At 36.5% G+C, this 25,822-nt stretch overlaps 1 long non-coding RNA gene across 3 annotated transcripts in view; it reads left to right on the top strand.

Moving 5' to 3' along the window:
* The window catches only part of LOC145507885 (uncharacterized), a 162,840-nt gene extending 137,530 nt beyond the window's left edge, over nt 1-25,310 (top strand). For 2 of the 3 annotated variants that reach the window (XR_014055226.1, XR_014055225.1), the window contains exons 4-6: nt 21,705-21,897; nt 23,210-23,270; nt 24,716-25,310. This is a non-coding gene — a long non-coding RNA (uncharacterized LOC145507885). Of the gene's footprint in view, nt 1-8,471; nt 8,668-11,565; nt 11,763-21,704; nt 21,898-23,209; nt 23,271-24,715 lie in introns of all 3 variants that reach the window. The other variant, XR_014055227.1, reaches the window with a different exon arrangement.
* Nucleotides 25,311-25,822: the final 512 nt, after the last annotated feature.

The following is a 25,822-nucleotide window of genomic DNA, read 5'->3' as shown; positions in this document are numbered from 1 at the left end:
ATTGACTTTTGTGCACTGACCTGTATTCTGCAACCTTTGTATAATTGCTTATTAGTTCTAAGAGGTTTTTTGGTGATTCTTTTGGATTTTCTGTATAGATGATCATATCGTCTGTAGGGAAAAACAGTTCAACATCTTTCTTTTTAATATGCAGACATTTTATTTCCTTTCCTTTTATTGCATTAGCTAGAACTTCCAGTTCTATGTTAAAAAGGAGTGGCAAGAGAAGTCATCCTTTCCTTCTACCTTCAAGTTTCTCACCAGTACCTATTATTTCAGTTGTAGATTTTTGTAAAAATTTTTTCAACTCCAGTAAGTTCCTTGATTGTCCTAATTTACTGAGGGTTTTATTTTTTTTACGAATGGCTGTAGAATTTTCTCAAATGCATTTTCTGCACCTATTGATACGATTGTGTGATTTTTTTTTTTTTTTGGTCTGTTGATGTGATGGATTATAGTAGTCAATTTCTGATGTTGAACCACCCTTACATAACTGGGATAAATTCCACTTTGTCATGGTGTATAATTCTTTGCATACACTGTTGGATTTGGTTTGCTGATATTTTGTTGAGGACAGTTACATGTATATTCATGAGAGATACTCATCTACAGTTTTCCTTTCTTGTAATGTCTTTGATTTTGGTTTTAGGATAATGCTGGCCATGCAGAATGAATGAGGAAGCATTCTCTCTGTCTCTGTGCTTTGGGAGCGACTACAAAGAATTGGCATCTTTCTTAAGTCTTGGCAGAATTCACTAGTAAACCTACCTGAGCTAAGAGTTGTATTTTTTCTTTTTTGTAAATCAACACTTCGCTTTATTTTTTACTTTTAACTGGAGGATAATTGCTTTACAATGTTGTGTTGTTGGTTTTTTTTTGGTACAACATGCATCAGCTATAAGTATACATATATCCATCCCCTCCCTCTTGAGCCTCCCTTCCAGGTGTTTTCTATTTTAGAAGGCTGTTTTTGTTTAGTTGCTAAGTTGTGTCCAACTGTTTGTGACCACATGGATGTAGCCTGCCAGGCTCTTCTGTCCATGGGATTTCCCAGGCAATAATACTGGAGTGGGTTGCCATATCCTTCTCCAGGGGATCTTTCTGACCCAGGGATTGAATCCCTGTCTCCTGCAATGGCATGTGACAATTGGATTAAAGTTTTATTGAGCATAGCTTTGCCCAACAGAGCAAACCAGTTTTTCCCACAGCCAGTCCCTTCCATCAGGAAGTTTACACAAGTTTCTTAGATAGCCTCATCTTATGGAGGGTAGACAGAAGAAGCGTAAAGAACTACAAACCCATAGCTACAAGGATGAAGACATAATGAAAATAAATGAAGACAGCGTGAGACCTCTGGTTCAACACTAAACACACTAACATTCACGTTATAGGGGTCCCAGAAGGAGAAGAGTTGGAGAAGGGACCTGAGAAAATAGGTAAAGAGACAATAGCTGGAAACATGGGAAAGAAAATTGTCAACCAAGTCCAGGAATCACAGAGAGTCCCAGGCAGGATAAACCCAAGGAGGAACACACTGAGGCATAGTAATCAAACTGACAAAAATTAAAAACAAAGATAAAATATTGAAAGCAACAAGGTAAAAATGACAAATAATACACAAAGGATGTCCCATAAAGTTGTCAGCTGATTTCTCAATAGAAACTCTGCAAGTCAGAAGGGCGTGTCATAATATATTTAAACTAATGAAAGGGAAGAAACCACAACCAAGAAAACTCTACCCAGAAAGTCTCTAGTTCAGATTTGAGGGAGAAATCAAAAATTTTACAGACAGGCAAAAGTTAAGAGAATTCAGCATCATCAAACCAGCTTTACAACAAATGCTAAATAAACTTCCCTCAATAAGAATCACAAGAAAAAGAAAATATCTGCAAAAATAAGCCTAAAACAATTATTAATGGTAATAATATCATACATATCAATAATTACCTTAAATGTAATTAGACTAAATACACCAACCAAAAGACATAGACTAGCTGGGTGGATAAAAATGCAAGATCCCTACATATGCTGTCTACAGGAGACCCACCTCAAACCCAGAGACACTTACAGACTGAAAGTAAGGGGATGGGAGAAGGTATTCCATGTAAAGGAAATAAAAAGAAAGCTGGTGAAGCAATACTTATATCAGACCAAATAGACTTTAAAGCAAAACTGTTGTAAGAGACAAAGAAGGACACTACATAATGATCAAGGATCAATCCAAGAAGATATAACAATTATAAATATATATGGATCCAACATAGGAGCATCTCAATATGTAAGGAAAATATTAGCAACCACAAAGGGATAAATTAACAGTAATAAAATAATAGTGGGGGACTTTAACACCCTGCTTTCATCTATGGACAGATCATCCAGACAGAAAATAAGGAAACAAAGGCCTTAAATGACACATTAGACGTATGGATTAATTGATATTTATAGAGCATTCCATCCAAAAGCAGCAGACTACACATTCTTCTCAAGGGCACATGGAACATTCTCCAGCTGACCACATGCTGGCAACAAGTCAGTCAGTTCAGTCACTCAGTCGTGTCCAACACTTTGCAACCCCATGAACCACAGCATGCGAGGCCTCCCTGTCCATCACCAACTTCTGGAGGCCACCCAAATCCTTGTCCATTGAGTCGGTGATGCCATCCAACCATCTCATCCTCTGTTGTCCCCTTCTCCTCCTGCCCTCAATCTTTCCCAGCATCAGGGTCTTTTCAAATGAGTCAGCTCTTCACAACAGGTGGCCAAAGTATTGGAGTTTCAGCTTCAACATCAGTCCTTCCAATGAACACCCAGGACTGATCTCCTTTAGGATGGCCTGGTTGGATTTCCTTGCAGTCCAAGGGACTCTCAAGAGTCTTCTCCAACAACGCAGTTCAAAAGCATAAATTCTTCTGCACTCAGCTTTCTTTAGAGCCCAACTCTCACATCCATACATGACCACTGGAAAAACCATAGCCTTGACTAGACAGACCTTTTCTGACAAACTAATGGCTCTGCTCGTTAATATGCTGTCTAGGTCGGTCATAACTTTCCTTCCAAGGAGTAAGTGTCTTTTAATTTCATGGCTGCAATCACCATCTGCAGTGATTTCGGACCCCAGAAAAATAAAGTCAACCACTGTTTCCCATCTATTTGCCATGAAGTGATGGGACCAGATGCCATGATCTTAGTTTTCTGAATGTTGAGCTTTAAGCCAACTTTTTCACTTTCCTCTTTCACTTTCCCCAAGAGGCTCTTTAGTTCTTCTTCACTTTCTGCCATAAAGGTGGTGTCATCCGCATATCTGAAGTTATTGATATTTCTCCTGGCAATCTTGATTCCAGCTTATGCTTCCTCCAGCCAGCTGGAGACTTGACAAATTTAAGAAAACTGAAATCATAACAAGCATCTTTTCTGATCACAAAGCTGTGAGATTAGAAATGAACTAAAACAAAAAGAAAACTATAAAAAACAATATGCTAGCAAACAACCAATTGATCACTAAAGAAATCAAAGAGGAAATACAAAAAAAAAAAAAATACCTAAAGACAAGTGAAAATGAAACCACAATGGCCCAAAACTTATGGGATATATCAAAACCAGTTTTAGGAGGGAAGTTTATTACAATACAATCCTACCTCAAGAAACGAGAAAAATCTCAAACAATTTAACCTTACAATAACCAGAGAAAAGAGAACAAACAAAACCTAAAGTTACCAGGAGGAAAGAAATCATTGAGATCTAGCAGAAATAAATTAAATAGAGACAAAAAAAACAATTGCAAAGGTCAATGAAACTAAAAGCCAAGTCTTTGAAAAGATAAGCAAAAATTGATAAAACTTGGTGGCTCAGATGGTAAAGAATCTGTCCACAATGCAAGAGACCCAGGTTCAATCCCTGGTTGGGAAGATCTCCTGGAGACGGCAATGGCTACACACTCCAGTATTCTTGCCTGGATAATGCCATGAACAGTGGAGACTGGTTGGGGTTGCCAAGAATCAGATAGGACTGTGAGACTTACACACACACACACACACACACACACACACTTACACACACATATTATCCAGACTCATCAAGGAAAATAAGGGAGATGAGTCAAATCAATAAAATTAGAAATGAAAATAAGTTACAACTGACTCCACATAAATACAAAGGATCATAAGACTACGATGAGCAATTCCATGCCAATAAAATGGACGACCTGGAGGAAATGAACAAATTCTTAGAAAGGTAGTTTCCCAAGACTGAACCAGAAAAAAATAGAAAATATGAACAGACCAATCACAGGCACTGAAATTGAAACTGATTAAAAAAACTCCCAACGGATGTGGGAGTGGGGAGGAAGGCTCAAAAGGGAGGGAGCATATATACACCTATGGCTGATTTATGTTGATATATAGCAGAGGTCAACACAATATTGTAAAGCAATTATCCTCCAGTTAAAAAAAAAAGAAACTCCCAACAAACACAAGTCTAGGACCTGGTAGCTACATAGGCAACCTCTATAATGCATTTAGAGAAGAGTTAACACCTATCCTGAAACTGCTCCAAAAAAAACTGCAGAGGAAGGAAAACTTCCAAACTCATTCCATGAGTCAACCATCACCCTGCTATCAAAACCAGACAAAGATACCACAAAAAGAAGAGAAAATTATGGGCCAACATCACTGATGAACATAGATGCAAAAATCCTCAATGAAATACTAGCAATCTGAACCCAAAAATACATTAAAAAGATCATAAAAATGAATGGGATTCATTCCAGGGATGTCAGATTTTTTCAATAGCCACAAGTCAAGCAATGTGATACACCACATCAACAAACTGAAGAATGAAAATCATATGATCATCTCAACAGATGCAGAAAAATCTTTTGACAAAATTCAGTACCCATTTATGATAAACACTCCAAAAATGGACATAGAGGTAACATACCTCAATACAATAAAAGCTATACATGACAAACCTATAGCTATCACCATACTCAATGGTGAAAAGCTGAAAGCATTTTCTCGAAGTTCAGGAAAAAGACAAGGGTGTTTACTCTCACCACTTCAACATAGCTTTGGAATCATAGCCATGGCAATCAGAAAAGAAAAAGAAGTAAAGGGAATACAAACTGGAAAAGAAGTTCAACTGTCACTGTTTGAAGATGACACTGTTTGCAGATACATATAAGATCCTACAGACAGTGCCAGAAAACTACTAGAGCTCAATGAATTTGGTAAAGTTTCAGGTCACAAATTAACACACAGATATCTGTTGCATTTCTATAACCTAACAATGAAAGATCAGAAATAGAAATTCAAGAAACAATTCCATTTACTACAATTTCATTTGTTACATCAAAAAGAATAAAATAGGAATAAAATTACCTAAGAAAACCTGCAGTGCAGGAGGCCTGGGTCTGATCCCTGGGTGGAGAAGATCCCTGGAGAAGGGAATGGCTGCCCACTCCAGTATTCTTGCCTGGAGAATCCCATGGACAAAGGAGCCCGGCGGGATAAAGTCCATGGGGTTGCAAAGAGTTGGACACAACTGTGTAACTAACACACACATAACACACACAAGAAGACTAAAGACCTGTACTCTGAAAACCATAAGACTCTGATGAAAGATATCAAAGAAGACACGGATAGAAAGATATACCATGTTTGTGGGTTGGAAGAATCAATTTTGTCAAAATGACTATATTACCCAAAACAATCTACAGATTCAATGCAATCCCTATATATAATTATCAATGACATTTTCCACAGAACTAGAACAAAAAAAAAATCTTAAAATTTGTAGGAGACACAAAAGACCCTGAGTAGCTAAAGCAATCTTGAGAAAGAAAAATATAGCTGGAAGAATCAAGCTCCCTGACTGTAGACAATACTACAAAGCTACAGTTACCAAACTGCTTTTCCAACTTTGTATAATCTTGCCTCCTTTAAAACAGATTAATTGTCTGTAGATGCATAGGTTTATTTCTGGCACAAAAACAGAAATATAGATCAATGGAACAGGATATAAAACCAGAAATAAACCTATGCACCTATGGACAATTAGTTTATGACAAAGGAGCCAAGATTACAAAATGTTGGAAAGTCTCTTCAACAAATGGTGCTGAGAAAACTGGACAACTACATTATTAAAAATGAAATTAGATCACTCTTTAACACCATACACCAAAATAAGCTCAAGATAGATTAAATACCTAAATGTGAGATTGGACACTATAAAACTTCTAGAAGAGAACACAGGCAGAAAGCTCTCTGACATAAATCGCAGCAGTATATTTTTCAACCTGTCTCCCAGAATAATGGAAATATAACTTGGTATGGCCACTCTGGAAAACAATGGAGGTTCCTTAAAAAATCTAAAAATAGAGCTTCCATATGACCTGGTAATCCCCGACCTGGGCATATATCCCGAGAAAAGCATGATCCGAAAAGATACATACACTCCAATATTTATTGCAGCACTATTTACAATAGCCAAGACATGGAAGAAACCTAATTGTCCATCGACAGAGGAATGGATAAAGAAGATATGGTACCTATACACAATAGAATATTGCTCAGGCATTAAATAGAATGAAGTAATGCCATTTGCAGGAACATGGATGGACCTAGAGATTGTCATTCTGAGTAACATAAGTCAGACAGAAGGATAAATATCTTAGACATCTCTTATATGTGGAATCTAAAATGAAATGATACAAAATAACTTACAAAACAGAAACAGACTCATAAATTTATAGAATTACCTTGTGGTTGCTGCTGGAAAGGATTGGAGGAGAGGAAAACAGGGAGTTTGGGAAGGACATGTACACACTGCTATATTTAAAATGCATAACCAACAAGGACCTATTGTATAGCACTTGGAACTCCTCTCACCGTTATGTGGCAGACTGAATGGGAGCAGAGTTTGGGGGAGAATGGATACATTGTATATGTGTGGCTACCTTCCTTGCTGCTCACTGGAAACTATTACATTGTAAATCAGCTATATCCCAATACAAAATAAAAAGCTTTAAAAATACAGTTGCAAAGATGTGTAAGTCCTTAATTTCTTAGTCTTTTCTATATTTAAGCACTATAGTTATTACTTTTTGTATCAGCCTGTATCACCACTTGTAAGCATCTAAGTAGCAGAAGGTAGTAGCTGTTTCCCCCTGTCACGTCCCCTTTATTCCATAGTAATAAAATAAAAGTTTTCACATTTCAGTATAGGAATTTTCTGTTGATCTGTTCTCAAGCTCACTGATTCTTTCCTTGGTTCTGTCCAATCTACTAGTGAACCCAAAGGAATTCTTCATTTTTATTACAGTTTTTGATTTCTAGAACTTTCTTGTGACTTGTTTTCAGAGTTTCCATCTCTTGACTTATAATACCCATAAGTTATTATATTTTATCTACTTTTTTGAATTACATTTCTTAACAATTTTAAATTTGTCTGAAAATTTCAAAACCTGTACCATAAGCCTAGCATTGATGCTTGCTTCATCTCATTCTTCAGTTCAGTTAAGTTGCTCAGTTGTGTCTGACTCTTTGCGACCCCATGAATTGTAGCATGCCAGTCCTCCCTGTCCATCACCAACTCCCGGAGGCCACCCAAACCAATATCCATTGAGTCGGTGATGCCATCCAACCATCTCATCCTCTGTCATCCCCTTCTCCTCCTGCCCTCAATCTTTCCCAGCATCAGGGTCTTCTCAAATGAGTCAGCTCTTCATATCAGGTGGCCAAAGTATTGGAGTTTCAGCTTCAACATCAGTCCTTCCAATGAACACTCAGGACTGATCTCCTTTAGGATGGACTGGTTGGATCTCCTTGCAGTTGAACGGACTCTCAAGAGTCTTCTCCAACACCACAGTTCAAAAGCATCATTTCTTCGGTGCTCAGCTTTCTTCACCTTCCAACTCTCACATCCATACATGACCATTATTAGAGAACTGTAACTTGAAACTACAATAAAGTATCATCTCACATTGGTTAGAATGGCTAGCATCAAAAAATCTACAGTTAATGCTGGAGAAGATGTGGAGAAAAGGGAACCCTCTTGCACTGTTGGTGGGAATGTAAATTGATACAGCCACATGGAGAACAGTATGGAGATTCCTTAAAAAAACTGGGTTGTGATTTTCACAAGCATTTCTTCGCCCTGCTTCTCTTAGACGAGACAAGAAGGCTAGAGGAGCTGAAGTGAGAGAAATGCCCCTCTCCTTCACGTGGCATCAGACTGGTAGAGTAGGTTACTGTGATCGGTAATTGTGTGAGAATATTTCACAATGGTTCCTTTTCTTCTACTCCTGCTAAAGTCACCAAAGGATCTTTGTTGGTTGTTCACTATAAGAACATGGTGGGGTACCTGAGAGTAAAACCCACAAAACGTGGAGCCTCCCAAGACTATGGTCCTTGAAGATTTTTACTCATAAGCTAGTCCAGCTGTTTTTAACTCTCTGGATTTGCTTGTCTTTCCAGATTTCAGGGATGCAGTTTGCCCTGCAACCTCACTTTTCTGATGGGTTTTAAAAAAAGTCATTTTCAGTTTCTTCAGATTTTTGTATGTGAGCACATTTGATGAGTTGTAATGCCTTCACACACTGGCACTGGAGCCAGAAGTCAAAAACCTGTGTTGAAATCTGACAGTTATACTCAGTCCAGGGAAAGTTACATGGTGAGTTTCACTGAAAGAACACTGGTTTAGGAAACAAAACCACATAATCATTAGTCTTTTTCCCTCATTTAAAACTGTATGGCTTTCTCTAAATTATAAGCTTTACAAATTTTCCTCAACAGGAAAATGAATATAAAATCCTGATAGAAATATCTGGCAGTTTGAATCCTGGTTCAATGAAAGAGTGGGCAGTGGGATCTAGCTAGGTGTCTGACTAGCTTTCTCTGCCTTGCTGGTTAGAGCTTCAGCATAATTTTGAAATGGCAGATGACAAGGCTGGGAGAAACACAGGGAAGATCAAGAGAAATGTGGCTTCCTACTCACAGAGGGCCAGTTTTCAGTTCTCAGTTGGCCATATTCATGGCACCTAAAATCTAGGATGACCAACCACTGATGTGTGGGCACAACTGCAACTGTGTACAGCATAGCCATACTGGTTATGTCATGGCAAAAGGACTTAAACCAGAAAGAAACACATCAAATGACTTTAAAAAATAATATGTAATATTCCTGGTCAATTCTAACTTTCTATTTGCAAAGAGGAAGAATTAGACTCTCTCATTAAAGCTATAATTGCTATCATTCCACCACACACCCACAGATGTGTGGGAGAAAATGACAATATAAGACAGTCTAAGCAATGCTTGGATTCCTTATTATCTCAGGATTCTAAATATTCTAACAGTTGCCTAGTTTTGGTGATTCCAGTGAACTGAATCTCTGTGAGAAGCACAATTCTGTCCTTTTGTAATTTTACTTGAGCAAACTCCAAATTCTATTTTGAGCAAGTATAATTAGCTTTCCAACCAGCCTAATTTTTGTATTCTAGTCTCAACAAATATTTAAGTGTTACTGTGGCTTCAAAGAAGCTATTGATTCTGAAGTAGTGGGTTTTCATCAAGTCGACTATTTTTTAAAACCTGTTTGTATTTTAATTATGATGCAGAACCTAGAGTAACAAATATTTGGTTTTGTACAGACATTATTTCTATTCTGATACCTAAGCTCACTAAAAGTTAAACCCCCAGACCTCCCTATATATATATATCAGGGTTCTTACACAGGTGATGGAAGGAAAGTAAAATGGAAGGACTTTTAAACTACACTTTAAGTTTTAGCAATGCATGCGAAATATATTCTTAGAAAAAGGTAATAGTCTCAGGGAAAGATGTACAACATTTTAATAAATGTTTTTAAATTGCATTAAAGGAACTAAAATATTCCCAAAGTAAACAGAACATTGTAGGCTCTGTTGAACAATGTATTTGTCATAATGTCTAAGCAACAGGTCATGGATCACAGGCAGTATTTCAAATTTAAACATGGCTCATTGCAAATATTATAACAGTGTCATGGGACATAATGAATACTAAAATAGAAAGGAGAAGCTATACTGCTCCAAAAGTAGATCTGTAAATCTTGATTTCAGAAGTTACTCACTGAATCACCCTCCAATATTGCTCCTGTGGAGTGAGTTATTAAAGTTGATTACAATTATTTACCTAGTAAAGAAAAATAGCAGAAATCTTTTGGTTTTGTTATCCTCTTTTGCTTTTATTACTGAACTGAATATAGGTTAGGCACCATTCTGATATTGGAGCTGTGAACAAAGCAAGTGAGTTGTTGCTCATGGGGGAGGTTAAATTATAGAAGTGAGAGATAGACTACTACCAAACAGATATATAATAGGACACCAGGTAATAACTGTGAAGAGTTATAAACCAAAATCAACATCAAAGTGGAAATAGTTAATGAGTAGTTTGTTAATCAAGTGGGATTATTAAGGAAGGCCCTAAGAAGGTAGACTTTTGATTTAGAAAAAAAAGAAGGAAAGAGTAAGTTATAGGACATATGGAAAAAAGCATTGAGGAAGACATCTGCTCCTTGTTTTGAAGAAAAGTCCAGAGGCCACATAGTTGGAAAATAACAAACGAGGTATAAACTGATAGGAGTAAAGGTAAGCAAATTATCAGAGGCTCAGATCAGTTCAGTTCAGTCGCTCAGTCGGTGTCCGACTCTTTGCGACCCCATGGACTGCAGCACGCCAGACCTTCCTGTCCATCCCCAACTCCTGGAGCTTACTCAAACTCATATCCATTGAGTCTGTCATGCCATCCAACCATCTCGTCCTCTGTCATCCCCTTCTCCTCCTGCCTTCAATCTTTACCAGCATCAGGGTCTTTTCAAATGAGTCAGTTCTTTGCATCAGGTGGTAAAAGTATTGGAGTTTCAGCTTCAGCATCAGTCCTTCCAATGAATATTCAGGACCGATTTCCTTTAGGATGGACTAGTTGGATCTCTTTGCAGTCCAAGGGACTCTCAAGAGTTTTTTCCAACACCACAGTTCAAAAGCATCACTTTTTCAGCACTCAGCTTTCTTTATAGTCCAACTCTCACACCCATACATGACTACTGGAAAAACCATAGCTTTGACAAGACGGACCTTTTTTGGCAAAGTAATATCTCTGTTTTTATCAGAGGCTAGACTATGCAAAAATATTTTGGGCCATAATGAGGACTTCAGTTTGCACTCTCAGTTATGAAACTGTTGGACATTTTTAAGTGGAAGAATCATATTTCTATTTAAAAGGATGATTCTGGTTGTTCTTTGAAGAGTGGTAAAAACCAATCCAATAGAGGCTAATCCAGGTAAGAGATGAGAGTGGTTTGTATTAAGAAATTAGGATTAGTAGCGGGAATAGTGAGCAGTCATAGGAATCAAAATGTTTATTTCCCCAAATTATTATTTTTAAAAATCCCAAATGAGCATATAAATGATTAACTATGAGTATCCTGCACATTGTTTTTAGATTCTCAGAAGAAACAAATAGAAAAGATAGAAAAAGCTAGACCTGTATACATATACTAATTTGTAATTTAGTATAATTACTTCCACAGATCTGATTTCAAGCCACTAACATGAAGGCACTTAAATCAGTGTTGTGAAGACTTGGTCACAGTCAGCCTCCCATGCTGGTGTGAATATCTCCTGTACATCACTGATTCCTTCCAACAACACATACTGAGATGCTCTCAGAGTTTATCTGAACAGTACAGTTATTGAATATTTGAATAAATGTGTTTTAACCTCCAAGGTAAATATGCACATCCACATGAAATTTGGGGAAATATGAAGAGGAATTTTCAATATAAAGAAAGAAAAAAATAAAGTAAATATATATGGGCCTTGGATAAAACACCAACATTATAAATGAACATGTTGTGTAATTTCTGACCAGAGTCCCCAGATGTTTTGAACAAAAATGCAGGCAGCTCGAACCACTTAAAACCCCTAAAAGTATATTGTAAGTGCTAGAATTTATATTTCTTAGTTCATGCTCTGTGTGAGATGAACAGCCATTTCTATTTTAATTACCATCAATTTTGATAACACAAAATTCAACCTCAGTTCAATCTACAAAGAGCTGTTGCAGTTTTGCCTTAAAATATAATTATTTTTAAATATTAAAAACAATTATACAGTTTTTGCCTTAAATACATAGTTCTTATCTTTGACTATTAAAAACAATTATATATCAAGTCTATCTATAATTTCCTTTACAAATGGAGGAATGTATGCATTGTTTACAGATAAAGAGAAACTAAAAGGCTCAGTATAAATAAACATGTAAATATATCAAAGAGTGAAAAGTAGTGTTTTTCATAAGGTGATGTAGAAGATGTACAAAAGTTAATAACAAGGTCACATTGTTGAGCAATTTATGCTTTTGAATAGAAATTTTCCAGCAGTCATAAAATCCAACGTGTACTCAAATTTAATCACTCTTTACAAGAATACTTGTGTATTTCTAAGACAGATTTTCCAGAGACATACAAACTAATATCTGCAAATCAATGCCACATGGGTTCCTGATCTCTGTCACAAGATTATAAAAGCTTGGTTTCATAACCAATAAGGGATTATGCACAGGATAAGTTTAATCTGAGAACTACAAGAGAGAACACAATCTTGTTTTGAGTGTATGTTTACCTCTAATAATTTGAAATTTCCTCAAAGAGCTGTATTTCCTTGGTATATTTTCAAATACTAGGAGAACTCCAAAGTGAGTGTACTGGAGACTTTTAGAAAAATGAAAATGAGGAAGAGGAAATCTGAAACACATACAACAAAGGGAATTGTGAATGAAAAACAGTGTGACCTTGTGCCTTGGCTCTAATGCCCCCAAGGCTGCACTTTGAACAGAACTCAAGGCTCAGGGCTACTGCCAATGCACCATTTAAAGGAGAACAAGTCTAAATCCTAGGCACATAAAACTTCTTCTAAGTGAATTTTCTAGTCACTAAGCAGGCAACCTCTAAGACCCATTAAAGTAGGTTGTTTTCTTCAATATGCAGCACATCTTGGAAATGTGAGATGTGAGGAAAGCAAAGTTATGGTTTGTTTACTAACAGGAAAAAAAAGTAGAATTCACAACAAAATTGATCCTTCTTATTTATTATCTGTTCTCTCTGTTGACCATTTTTCAAATGCAGAAGCCTACCATATTATTCCTAAAATCTCCTTCTCTAATATTTCTCTTCCTCTCTTGCAGAGTTCCCTGTGTTTCCTTTCTTCTCTCAAATAGTTATGCAAATATACCCTAGTTCTAACCCCTAAACTTTTACAGAATTCTATATTTTCAGAGATTTTTTTTAAGGAAAAAAGATTAAGCAATTAATTGGTTTAATAACTATAAGCCAAATTCATCCCTGGAATTTTAAATAATTCAAAAAAAGAAGCATAAGCTGCAAGAGTTATCCTAGACTTTAGAGCCTGGAAAAGAAAACTGGTATTAATCAAATAGCTCTTCAAGTAAGTGTAACATTGCAAAGGTAGCTGGTGCCATGAATGAGAGACACTTGGTGCCATATCAGCATCTATTAGTGAGTGAGGTACTCAAGAAGGACAAGAAAGTTTTCTCTTTGGGAATGATGACTGGAGTTGGGTATAGATATGAAGATGTAAAAAAAAAAAAAAAAAGATATGAAGATGTTTATTTGAAGAGGAAGGGGGTAAGGGGTACAGAAGTAATCATGTGTAGATTTTCTATAGTTAGAGGGACCTAGCATGGAAAGAAAGATGGGATTTGAGCAATGAATATATGTAAACTCTTGCAAAGATTTTTGAGTCATGTTTAAAGAAAGATTTTTGCCCTAAAATAGTCATGTATGGATGTGAGAGTTGGACTATAAAGGAAGCTGAGCACCAAAGAATTGATGCTTTTGAACTGTGGTGTTGGAGAAGACTCTTGAGAGTCCCTTGGACTGCAAGGAGATCCAACCAGTCCTTCCTAAAGGAGATCGGTCCTGGATGTTCATTGGAGGGACTGATGTTGAAGCTGAAACTCCAATACTTTGGCTACCTCATGCGAAGAGTTGACTCATTTGAAAAGACCCTGATGCTGGGAAAGATTGAAGGCAGGAGGCGAAGGGGATGACAGAGGATGAGATGATTGGATGGCATCACCGACTCAATGGACATGGGTTTGGGTAGACTCTGGGAGTTGGCGATGGACAGGGAGGCCTGGCGTGCTGAGGTTCATGGGGTCGCAAAGAGTCGTACACGACTGAGTGACTGAACTGAACTGAAATGGGAAGTCACTTAACTCTTTCAAGCAGGAAATACTATATAATTATACTTGTGTTTCAGAAAGATTTCTCTAGTTTCAGTGAGGACGTAAAAACAACAACAGCAACAGGCAATAGCTGATACAACTGATCACTTGAAAAACAGTTGTAGTCTTAGAAAAAGATGATGGGAGGCCAAATAACACTGGGGCATGGAGATGAAAAGAGATACATGGATTAAAAAAAATCCTTCCTTATGTAACCACAGTGTTGGCATTTTATTGATCTGTGGTTTAAATTCACCTTTTAATACTATTTTAATTTATGGGTAACATTTGTGTACTTTTTAAATGCATAATCTATATTCTATATTCTAAACTAGATTATACGTAATTTAAAGGCAATGACAAAACATTTTATTTCATGATAAATAAAAAGGGAGTCACAGAGCTCCATGTGTCAGGAGATAAGTCCATTCTTAAAATACCCACATCAATACCAACCCAATTCGCCTAAGATACTACCAGGACAATTCCTACCAAGGTCATCAAATAGATCTTCACTGCTAGACTTGCTCAAATGCCACTCTATTACCAGTTGTTACCTCTTTCCATTTTCCCGTTTTATTCACTGTACCTTCTGGATTTCACCTGCTATGATATCTTCTTTCTTCCTTCAGATGATTGTTCTTTCCTTCTGACTGAAATCAATAATGCTTGAAGATTGTAGCCTCACATTTTTACTCAATTTTATTATAATCCTTGATTATTAAATAATATATAAAATAAATTGTCAATAATTTTTCCTCTTAGAAACCGAGCTTCCTCTCTTTAGTCATGTGCTCCATCTGCTCACTCTCTGCTGTTAACTTAGGCTTCTCCTTTACAACTAACAGTAAGTCCCTCCAACATATAATTTCCAAGGACACCATTAAAAACTCTCTGCCACACTCCCTTTCTTATTCCTAGCCATAGTCATCCCACTCGCAATCTTCACTGATCGATTTTGTCAGTTTTCCAGGTACCACAGCCCCATAAAATCCTCACATCTCTCCTTATCCAGCCTACACAAAATTGCCATATATTCAGTTGTTTGCATGCACCCTTATTCCTTTTTATCTCTGTTATTCTGGCCTGGCAAAACACCAGTCTGCTAAATTTGAATTTCTATTTTACAACTTCCCAAGATAGCTACACACAGCTGGGAAAAATTTGCAATCTCAGTGACTGATCTTACTTTATTTTTATGACCACCAACATCAAATAGACACCTAGTACTACTATCCAATTCTGTAATATTTACTGAACACATTCACTCTTGTACAAAATCCTCTCTCTAAAATTTGATAACCCCATTCTTCATTCATAAGCAATAAAGGTGCATCAAATTTTCAACTGCTGCTGCTGCTAAGTCGCTTCAGTCGTGTCCGACTCTGTGCGACCCCATAGACAGCAGCCCACCAGGCTCTGCCATCCCTGGGATTCTCCAGGCAAGAATACTGGAGTGGGTTGCCATTTCCTTCTCCAGTGCATGAAAGGGAAAAGTGAAAGTGAAGTCGCTCAGTCATGTCCGACTCCTAGCGACCCCATGGGTCTGCAGCCTACCAGGCTCCTCCACCCATGGGATTTTCCAGGCAAGAGTACTGGAGTGGGGTGCCATTGCCTTCTCCGAAATTTTCAACAAGAGGATATAAATAATTAGAAGATGGTTTCCACCAAATCTCTCCACAAATTATATCAATGCATTTGCATCTTTAAACATATACTCTGATATTCCTTTTCTTAGAAAGGATGACTCTCAATGTTCCACTTTTGGACAAATCCCATTCCTCTCTTTTCTACTTAAGGGCATCCCAAGGGTGATGATTGCCTCTTTCTTCTTTATCACTAGTATTGATCTTTTCCTGGATTATTTATATCAGCAGTATTTAATATCTCCCTGGCTTTCCAGTGGCTCTAGTGGTAAAAGAATCCACCTGCCAATGCAGGAGATATAAGACACAGAGGTTTGATCCCTGGGTTGGGAAGATGTCCTGGAGAAATGTATGGCAACCCACTCCAGTATTCTTGCCTGGAGAATCCCATGCACAGAGGAGCCTGGTGGGCTACAGTCAATGGGGTCACACAGAGTTGGACATGACTGAAGTGACTGAGCACTGCACTTCTTTAGGAAAAGCCTTACTTTCCCCATTATCATTCTCCAGTTAGTACTTCCATTCTATACTAGTCTTTATAATATATTTCTTCATAATTATCTTCTAAACTGATTACAACCAATTTCACTTCTCTCACTCTCTCTTGATGTTGAATGATTCAAGGTTGTTCTACCACACTACCAAATGTTCTTGTCAAGCTCAACATCATTTGTCATAATAGCAAATCCATTGGACAAAAATTAATGATTGCCTCATCATCCCTTCCCAAACTCGTAACTGTCTTTATGAAAAATCAATTTAGATATTTGATATGCATCTATTGAGAGAATCTGCCAACCATCTGATTTTCAATACCTTATGAAAAGTCTGCTTAATTTTTTCCTGTTGTAGGTAAAAAAAAAAAAAAAAAAAAAAAAACTTCTAGAATCATTGACTCTTTCCCTCAATTACTTGCATTCACTTTTCACTTTTACAATAATAAATTTACTTAAGTATTCCTGTACGTGTTGTGAGGTATGCCGGGAGTATCATACAATATTTATTCATCATGAGGCTTATATTATTATAAACTCTACCTATAAATGTCTAGGCTTTACAAAGAACTGGCCACCTAAATTAACCATACCTAAATATCTGCTTTTAAACTTTAAATAAATTTATTCTTTAATATGTCTATATATCCTCAGGTGGTGCTAGTGGAAAAGAACTGTCTGCCAATGCAGAATATGTAAAAGACACAGATTTAATCCCTGGGTTGGGAAGATCCCCTGGAGGAGGAATGGCAAACCACTCGGAGCCTAGCAGGCTACAGTGCAGGGGTCACACAGAGTCAGACACAGCTGAAGCGACTTAGCACACACATATATCCAAATATTATAACTTTGATCTATATATGTCATATTAATAAAGACAACAGGATTTTTAAAAGATATATTAGTATGTCATAAACTTAAAGGAAAGTGTGCAAATTATAATGTGCAGCCAAATATATTATCAAAAATACCCATATAACTATCATCCTGGTTATGAAAGAGAAAAATTTCCTGCACCCTAGAAGGCGCCGTGCCTTTCTCAATAACAGTAACCTCTCTTTTTCTTCTAGCATTACAGCTTGTTTTTTCTTTAAACTTTACATAACACAATCATGCAGTAAATATTTATCACTTCTAGCTATTGGCATAGTACCAGCATAACAAATTACTCCAAGCCCATGACTTAAAACAGGAATCATTTAATCTCACATAAACATCTAAGGAATAGCTGAGGGTTAGCTGATAAGAGTATGGTTTGACTATGTGGATTTTCTTAAAAAATATGTACCTGGCTGATTTTGGCTCCTCACTGCATGTTAGACTCAATTATGCCAATGTGAGTTCATTCTTGTCTAAGCAGGAGCAACAACTACATACGGAACACTCATCACTTGGCAATGGCAGAATTTCAAGAGGGCAAGCCCTACTAGAGAAACACATTTTAGACTTTTCTTCATATCATGTTATTAAAAGTCATGATTTGGTCAAATCATGTCACAGGGTCAAAACCAAACGTTTGGGGGGTGGGTAATAGAGTACACTTCGTAGTGTGAAGAACTGCCAAGTTTTATGACAAGGATACAGGGATGAGTAAAGAACTCAAGTCAGTAATTCAACATATATAATGTGTCCCTTTCATCATAGTTATTCTTACCTCTCTCCACTATTAATAAAATGTCCATGCTCTATCATAGCCAACAAAAATCTAACTGAATCATGTCTTCAAGCTTTAAGTTCTATAGAAGATACAGTCACCCACCTCCAAGCACAAACATGCAGACACAATGATGGAAAGGGACAAAATTGCTACAGTAAACTTTCCCATTCCAAAGGGAGAAGAATACATTCCACATAGTAATTTTTGCTCCAAAATTTTTTGAAAACAAACTTGAAAATCTGACAAGCATTTTAAACTCCAGTTTCTCTCTCTGGGTGGGCTTCCCTGATGGCTCAGTGGGTAAAGAATCCACCTGAAATGCAGGAGACACAGGTCCAATCCCTGGATTGCGAAGATTCCTTAGAGAAGGAAATGACCCACTCTAGTATTGTTGCCTGAAAAATCCCATGGAAAGAAGAGCCTGCTGGGCTGCAGTCCAAAGGGTTGCAATTAATCACTGCTCCTCAGGAAAGCCTTCACAGTCAAGTCTTTTCCAGTAACTAGATCCTGTAACCAAGGTAATCTTTTCTGTTATTTTCCTTGGTCGGTCCTAAAAGGAACACTAGATAATGTGGTACATCTTTTGAATATGAAGCTTTCTTAGCCCACCTCTTTTCTGTACAAAGTTGTTGGCCCAGAAGTTGTTTTATATCCGGAAGAATATTGCCTCCTTTAGTACAGACAGTGTTTTGTTTCTTTTTCTTTCAGTATATATAGTTCTAAGCTTCATTGGTTTTCAAAATATTTAATCTCATGTAGTATCATGTTCCAATGATCACAGCCAGTTTCTCTTACAGAAATACTGGTCCCTCTAGCCTCAGTTATTTTGCATTTGGTGACTCAACATCTAATTCTGTTGTCTGCTACTTCTCTAGATATTTTTAATTACATCAGTTTGATTCCCTGTGCACTCAAAGATTTTTGATTAAATGCCAAACAGAGTAAAAAATTGGGGGATTAAATTCAGTCTGATTGTTTTTTCTTTCAGAAAAGGCACTAGCAAATACCAGATCCATTTATACATTTTCCATTAAGATAATTTAAAGCTGAGTCTCAGGGCCTGTGGTAGCCAACTTAGTTCCAGTTTTCATTATTCTTAGAATATACTTCTACTTGGTCCCAATCAAACATGGTAACCAGGGATTCTCCCCTATCCTTTAGACTCTGATATCCAAATATTATTTCCTATCTGCCGTATCTGTCAGCAGTTCGGTTCAACTGCTCAGCTTCTTAGTTACCTTTTGCTCAATTAGAATAGTTTAAATCAGAAATCTATAGAGTAAACGGGGCCCCAAAATACAGCCTAAAATTTTTATTTTGTAAGACTTTGGTCTAGTAATTTTTTTTTTTAATCTTAAGCATTCCAATTCAGTTCAGTTTAGTCACTCAGTCATGTCTGACTCTTTGCAATGCAACGGACTGCACCATGCCAGGCTTCCCTGTCTACCATCAACTCCTGGAGTTTACTCAAACTCATTGCCATTGAGTCGGTGATGCCATCCAACCATCTCATCCTCTGTTGTCCCCTTCTCCTCCCGCTTTCAATTTTCCCAGCATGAGGGTCTTTTCAAATAAGTCAGTTCTTCACATTAGGTGGTCAATATATTGGAGTTTCAGTATCAGCATCAATCCTTCCAATGAATATTCAGGACTGATTTCCTTTAGGATGGACTGGGTGGATCTCCTTGCAGTCCACAGGACTCTCAAGAGTCTTCTTCAACACCACAGTTCAAAAGCATCAATCCTTTGGCACTCAGCTTTCTTTATAGTCCAACTCTCGCATCCACACATGACTACTGGAAAAACCATAGCTTTGACTAGATGGACCTTTACAGGAAAAGTAATGTCTCTGCTTTTTAATATGCTGTCAAGGCTGGTCATAACTTTTCTTCCAAGGCGCAAGCATCTTTTAATTTCATGGTTGCAGTCACCATCTGCAGTGATTTTGGAGCCCCCCAAAATAAATTCAACCACTGTTGCCCCATCTATTTGCCATGAATTGAAGGGGCCACATGCCATGATCACAGTTTTTTGAATGTTCAGTTTTAAGCCAACTTTTTCACTCTCCTCTTTCACTTTCATCAAGAGTCTCTTTAGTTCTTCTCCGCTTTCTCCCATAACGGTGGTGCCATCTGCATATCTGAGGTTATTAACATTTCTCCCAGCAATCTTGATTCCAGCTTGTGCTTCATCCAGCCCAGCGTTTCTCATGATGTACTCTGCATATAAGTTAAATAAGTAAAGTGACAATATACAGCCTTGACATACTCTTTCCTGATTTGGAACTAGTCTGTTGTTCCATGTCCAGTTCTAACTGTTGCTTCCTGACCTGCATACAGATTTCTCAAGAGGCAGGCCAGGTGGTCTGGTATTCCCATCTCTTGAAGAATTTTCCAGTTTGTTGTGACCACACAGTCAAAGGCTTTGACAAAGTCAATAAAGCAGAAATAGATGTTTTTCTGGAAATCTCTTGCTTTTTCGATGATCCAACAGATGTTGGCAATTTGATCTCTGGTTCCTCTGCCTTTTCTAAAACCAGCTTGAACATCTGGAAGTTCATGGTTCACGTACTGTTGAAGCCTGGCTTGGAGAATTTTGAGCATTACCTTACTAGCGTGAGATGAGTGCAGTTGTGCGATAGTTCGAGCATTCTTTGACATTGCCTTTCTTTGGGAAGCTCTCCAATACCTCCAAATTATTTTTTCTTTCCATCTAATTCAAGTTTTCTAGTTATTCCCTATTGTAGATTTTGCTCATTACTGGAAGGAAATAAGCTATTTTAATCTTTTATTAATAGTTATATGATCATAAGTAAATAGTTAACTTTTAGAAGACTGAGCTAGTTCATTTTAAAATATGAATACACATATTCCATGGTCTTTATCAGAATTATAAGGGGTAATGCTTTAAATACTGAACTATAGATTTTATGCTTGCTGTAATATAAAGGCCTAATAAAGGTTACTAATAACTATTATTATTACTCATTTTTGTTAATAAACTCTACATTATGTATCTTATTTAACTTGTAGTTTATTTTTTAAAGTGTAGGGTATACAGTGGAAAATGTATTCCCCAAATTGAACTTCTCATAATATCATCTTGTCAATATCATATCATCATCTTATTTGATCTAGAAATATAAGATAAAGTAGTAAAAGATCAGCCATGTCTGACTCTTTTGTGACCTCACGGACTGTAGCCCTCCAGGCTCCTCTGTCCATGGAATTCTCCAGGCAAGAATACGGGACAGGTTTGCCATTTCCTTTTCCAGGGGATATTCCTGATCCAGGGATCGAATCCAAGTCTCCTGCATTACAGGCATATTCTTTACCATTTGAGCTACCAGAGAAGCCTGGTAAAAGATAAACCCAATTTTGTTGGATTGAATAACGGGATGGATGGGTGGCCACTGAGATTGGAAAAATTGTAATTAAAAGAGGTGTGGTGCCAAATTCCAGGCTGTTCCCCAGTGATCTCTGATTATTATATAAATGTGATGTGTAAACTCTTCCCATATGAGAAGGGCTAGCTTGTGCAATTAGAAGGATATTGTGGAAATGACACTGCTACTTCCAAGGTTAGTTCTTAAAAGACATTATGGGTATTTGCCTTATTCTTTCAGGAAACACTCACACCACAGGAAATTAAACATCATGTCATGAGGGCACACATGAAGCCCTATAGAAAAGCATTAAATATATACTGGGAGGAATTTGGGGCATTCATCAAGAGTGAACCTGCAACACATGTCAGTGAACTTTCCTGGAAATGAGTCTTCCAGCTCTAGTTAAGCCTTCAGATGAACGTAGTCCCAGGTGAGATCTTGACTACAAACCTGTACTAGAAACACTAGGCTGACCCATTCTTCCATGAGACAATGTTTGTTGCTTTAAGCTTCTAAGCTTTGGAGTAACTTCTTTTGCATAAATAAATAATGAAAATGTCAGGTTTTATGGGGGGAAAGTTCGGCTTTGGACAAGGTAGCAGATATCTCTGGTCCAACTCCATATGTGAATAATTTCCCAAAGGAAAAGTATAGGTAGAAAGACCAAAGTACAAGAACAGAGTTATAATGTACTATAACAATATAGATTATATATGTTATAGATTACAACAATATAGGTTATTTTTTGCTTCTAAATGAAATACAAACTGATACATTTACCTATTCTGTACTTTTTTTTTTTTCTCCATTTTACTACTGTGTAAAATACGCATGCATGTGTATTGGTAAAAATTTTCCAGAAAAAACAAAACAAACAAATGAAAAAAAACCTCACAGAATGTGTGTGCGTTTTTAAAACAAATAAATGTGGGTGATTCCTTTTGAGTACAAGTCACATTCAAAATCTCCCATTGGGAATGACTAGAAAATCTGGACTGAATAGGAAAAAAAATATCTGTTTGAAGGCATAGGAGAGTTAATGAGAAAACATTATTGAGTCAAAGTCTGGAGAAGAAAGAAACCCAGAATTGTGAGCCTGTATACTGGGATCACTTTTATTCTATAGATATCTGACTGGGACTTCCTTTCTGACTTTTCTTTCTTCTACTCTGAGAATTGAAGATCCCAGTAACCACCATCATCAGCACATTTATTCATTTGATTAATTCCATATTTCATTGAAATTGGTTTCAGAATTGCTTCTCCACTTACCACTACCATAAGCATATCTACTAAAAAGATGTCAGGATTTCTTGGCATTTTGTTCTTTAATCCCCACAGCCTACCAACCAGACTCAAGATATTCAATCAAATAGTATATATGTGCTTCTAAGTTATCTAAGTTTTGTCTTATCTGCTTATTTTCTTTCTTCCCTTTCTCCCTCTCTGTCATTCCCTTCCTTCCTCCCTGTCTCCCTTCCTTTTTCTCCTTCAATGTGGTTAGGGTATTCATTTGAAATATACTTTTTAGAATATTTAGTTATACTAAATAGTATATTTAGTATATATTAGTTTAGTATATTTAGTATATTTAGCTTTTAGTTTCCCCCTCTTTCCTCAATCTACTGATTTATTTTATAGGCACAATATTAACATGATTTTAAAAGTGAAAGTTGTATAAAAAGGTATACTTAGAAAAATAGCTGATCACTCACTTTTGTGTCCATTTATCCGAAACCTAGGGGCTTCCCAGTTGGCTCTGTGATAAAGAATCTCCCTGCCTATGTAGGAGACATGGTTCAGGTAGGTCCCCTGGAGAAGGAAACGCCAACCCACTCCAATATTCTTGCCTGGCAAATTCCATGGACAGAGGAGCCTGTTGGGCTACAGTCCATGGGGTTACAAAGAGCCTGACAAGATTTAGAGACTGAGAACAAGAAGCATGACCCCATACCTACCCCATTCCTTGTATTATGATTTGTCTTTCTAATGTTTCTTCTTATAATGATAACCAGTTATATGTCCATTTTATTTTCACTTCTTACTTACAGAAAACATACCATGTATATTCTTTTCCACTTTGGGTTTTTATTTTTCTTTGTTCACTAAATCACATCACTGGAAAATCCCGCTAAGCCTGCTTCATATAGCTTTTCATTATAAAATTTGTAAAATTGTATTAAAATGCATTTCAGTCACTAAAATGTACCTCTTTTACATCACTTCTGTTGGATATCCAATAGTCACTTTAAACTTTCAAACTTAATGTCTGCATTTGAGATGATTTTTTTGTTCCACAAAATTCCCAAGGACAAATTCAATTTTTACATGTAATCTTTGTAAACATATAGACCATTGGATAATTAGTATTTATTTCCTGCCATTCTGCATTTACTAAATTTTATTCTTTGTAATATTTTTATTCTTGGAATATGTTATTCATCCTATCACTACTATCCCAGTTCTCAACACTTCCATCTTGTATTATCTTCCTTGATACCTCATTGTTTTGGGGGATTCCACCTCCATTTTAGTCTAATTTACATTTGGTTGTCAAACTATGATTTTTAGAATATGCTTTCTTAAATTCATTGCATTCACAACCTATAATAACTCTTCACTGTTTATTTCAACATGTTAAAATATCACTCCCTGAATGCTAATGATCTTTCTTTTTGTGTTTTTCCTTAATTATGCCAATTATTGTCTATAATTTCTCACATCTTGATCACATACTATATGTTCACTTTGGCCTAATTTTGATTAAACTATTCCTATAAACTGAAATGCTCTCATCTGATAATCTAAATGGATCATATTTCATGATTCTCCTGTAACTGATCTTGACACCACATTCTTTTGAAGTTCAGTTATATTCCTCAATCATTAAGGTATCATGTAACTGCATAAAAATATTATGCTCATCTCTATAAGTTTATGAAATAGATTTGTGAAATATTGCTTTTCAAATACTTCACAAAAAACTGTTATTAACACATAATTTCCTGAATAATTAAAAAATATATTTCAGAAGTACCTGAGTCATATTTCATTGTAAAATTTTTAAATTATTTATATATTTTATGTTATTTTTATTAATATGGATATTAAAGTCATTTTGCCTATTTCCAAGCAACTGTGAACTTTGAGATTCTATTTTAAAAGTTGTACTGTTAATAATTACTGTTATTAATATGAAAACAGTTATCTTGAAAGACTGATGGATTTTTTTGTTCATCTTTATTTAGTGAAGAGTATTATATATTATGACTGAGAAATAAACAAAGATCAACTTCGCTGGAAAATAGAACACAAAAGACCTGTATGCAGAAAACTATAAGACACTGATGACAGAAATCAAAGATGACAAACAGATGGAGATATAGACCATGTTCTTGGATTGAAAGAATCAATACTTTAAAAATGACTCTATTGCCCAAGGCAATCTACAGATTTAATGCAATCCTTATCAAATTACCAATGATAATTTTTTCACCAGAACTAAAAACAATTTACAATTTATATGGAAACACAAAAGATCTCATATAGCCAAAGCAATCTTGAGAAAGAAAACAGAGCTGGAGGAATCAGGCTCCCTGACTTGGACTATACTACAAATCTGGGAAAACTAGACAGCTATATGTTAAAGAATGAAATTAGGACACTTCCTAACATCATACAGAAAAATAAACTCAAAACAGACTAAAGACCTAAATGTAAAACCAGACACTATAAAACCCTTAGAGGAAAACATAGGCAGAACATTCTGTGACATAAATTGCATCAATATCATTTTTGATCCACCTCTTAGAGTAATGAAAATAAAAAATAAACAAATGGGAACTAATTAAACTTAAGATCTTTTACACAGCAAAGGAAACCATATATAAGACGAAAAGACACCCTCAGAATGGGAGAAAATATTTGCAAGTGAAGAAACTGACAAAGGATAAATCTCCAAAATACACAAGCAGCTCATGAAGCTATCTATCTATCTATCTATCTATATATACACATAGATAGATAGATATATGATCCAATCAAAAATGGGTGGAAGACCTATACAGATATTTTCCCAAAGAAGACATATAGATGGCCAAGAAACATGTGAAAAGATGCTCAACATCACTCATAATTAGAGAAATGTAAATCAAAATTACAATGAGGTATCTCACATTGTTCAGAATGGCCATCATCAAAAAAATCTACAAACAATAAATACTGGAAAGGGTGTGGAGAAAAGGGAATCATCTTGCACTGCTTGTGGGAATGTAAACTGATACAACGACTACGGAGGACAGAATGGGGTTCCTTAAAAACTAGTAATAAAACTACTATATGACCCAGCAATCCCA

The sequence above is a fragment of the Giraffa tippelskirchi genome, chromosome 5 (assembly GCF_054371585.1).
Source record: "Giraffa tippelskirchi isolate mGirTip1 chromosome 5, T2T-mGirTip1v1.2.pri, whole genome shotgun sequence".
In the NCBI taxonomy this organism is placed as follows: domain Eukaryota; kingdom Metazoa; phylum Chordata; class Mammalia; order Artiodactyla; family Giraffidae; genus Giraffa; species Giraffa tippelskirchi.
The sequence above is the reverse complement of the archived record's forward strand: the minus strand, read 5'-3'. Positions and strand labels throughout refer to the sequence as shown.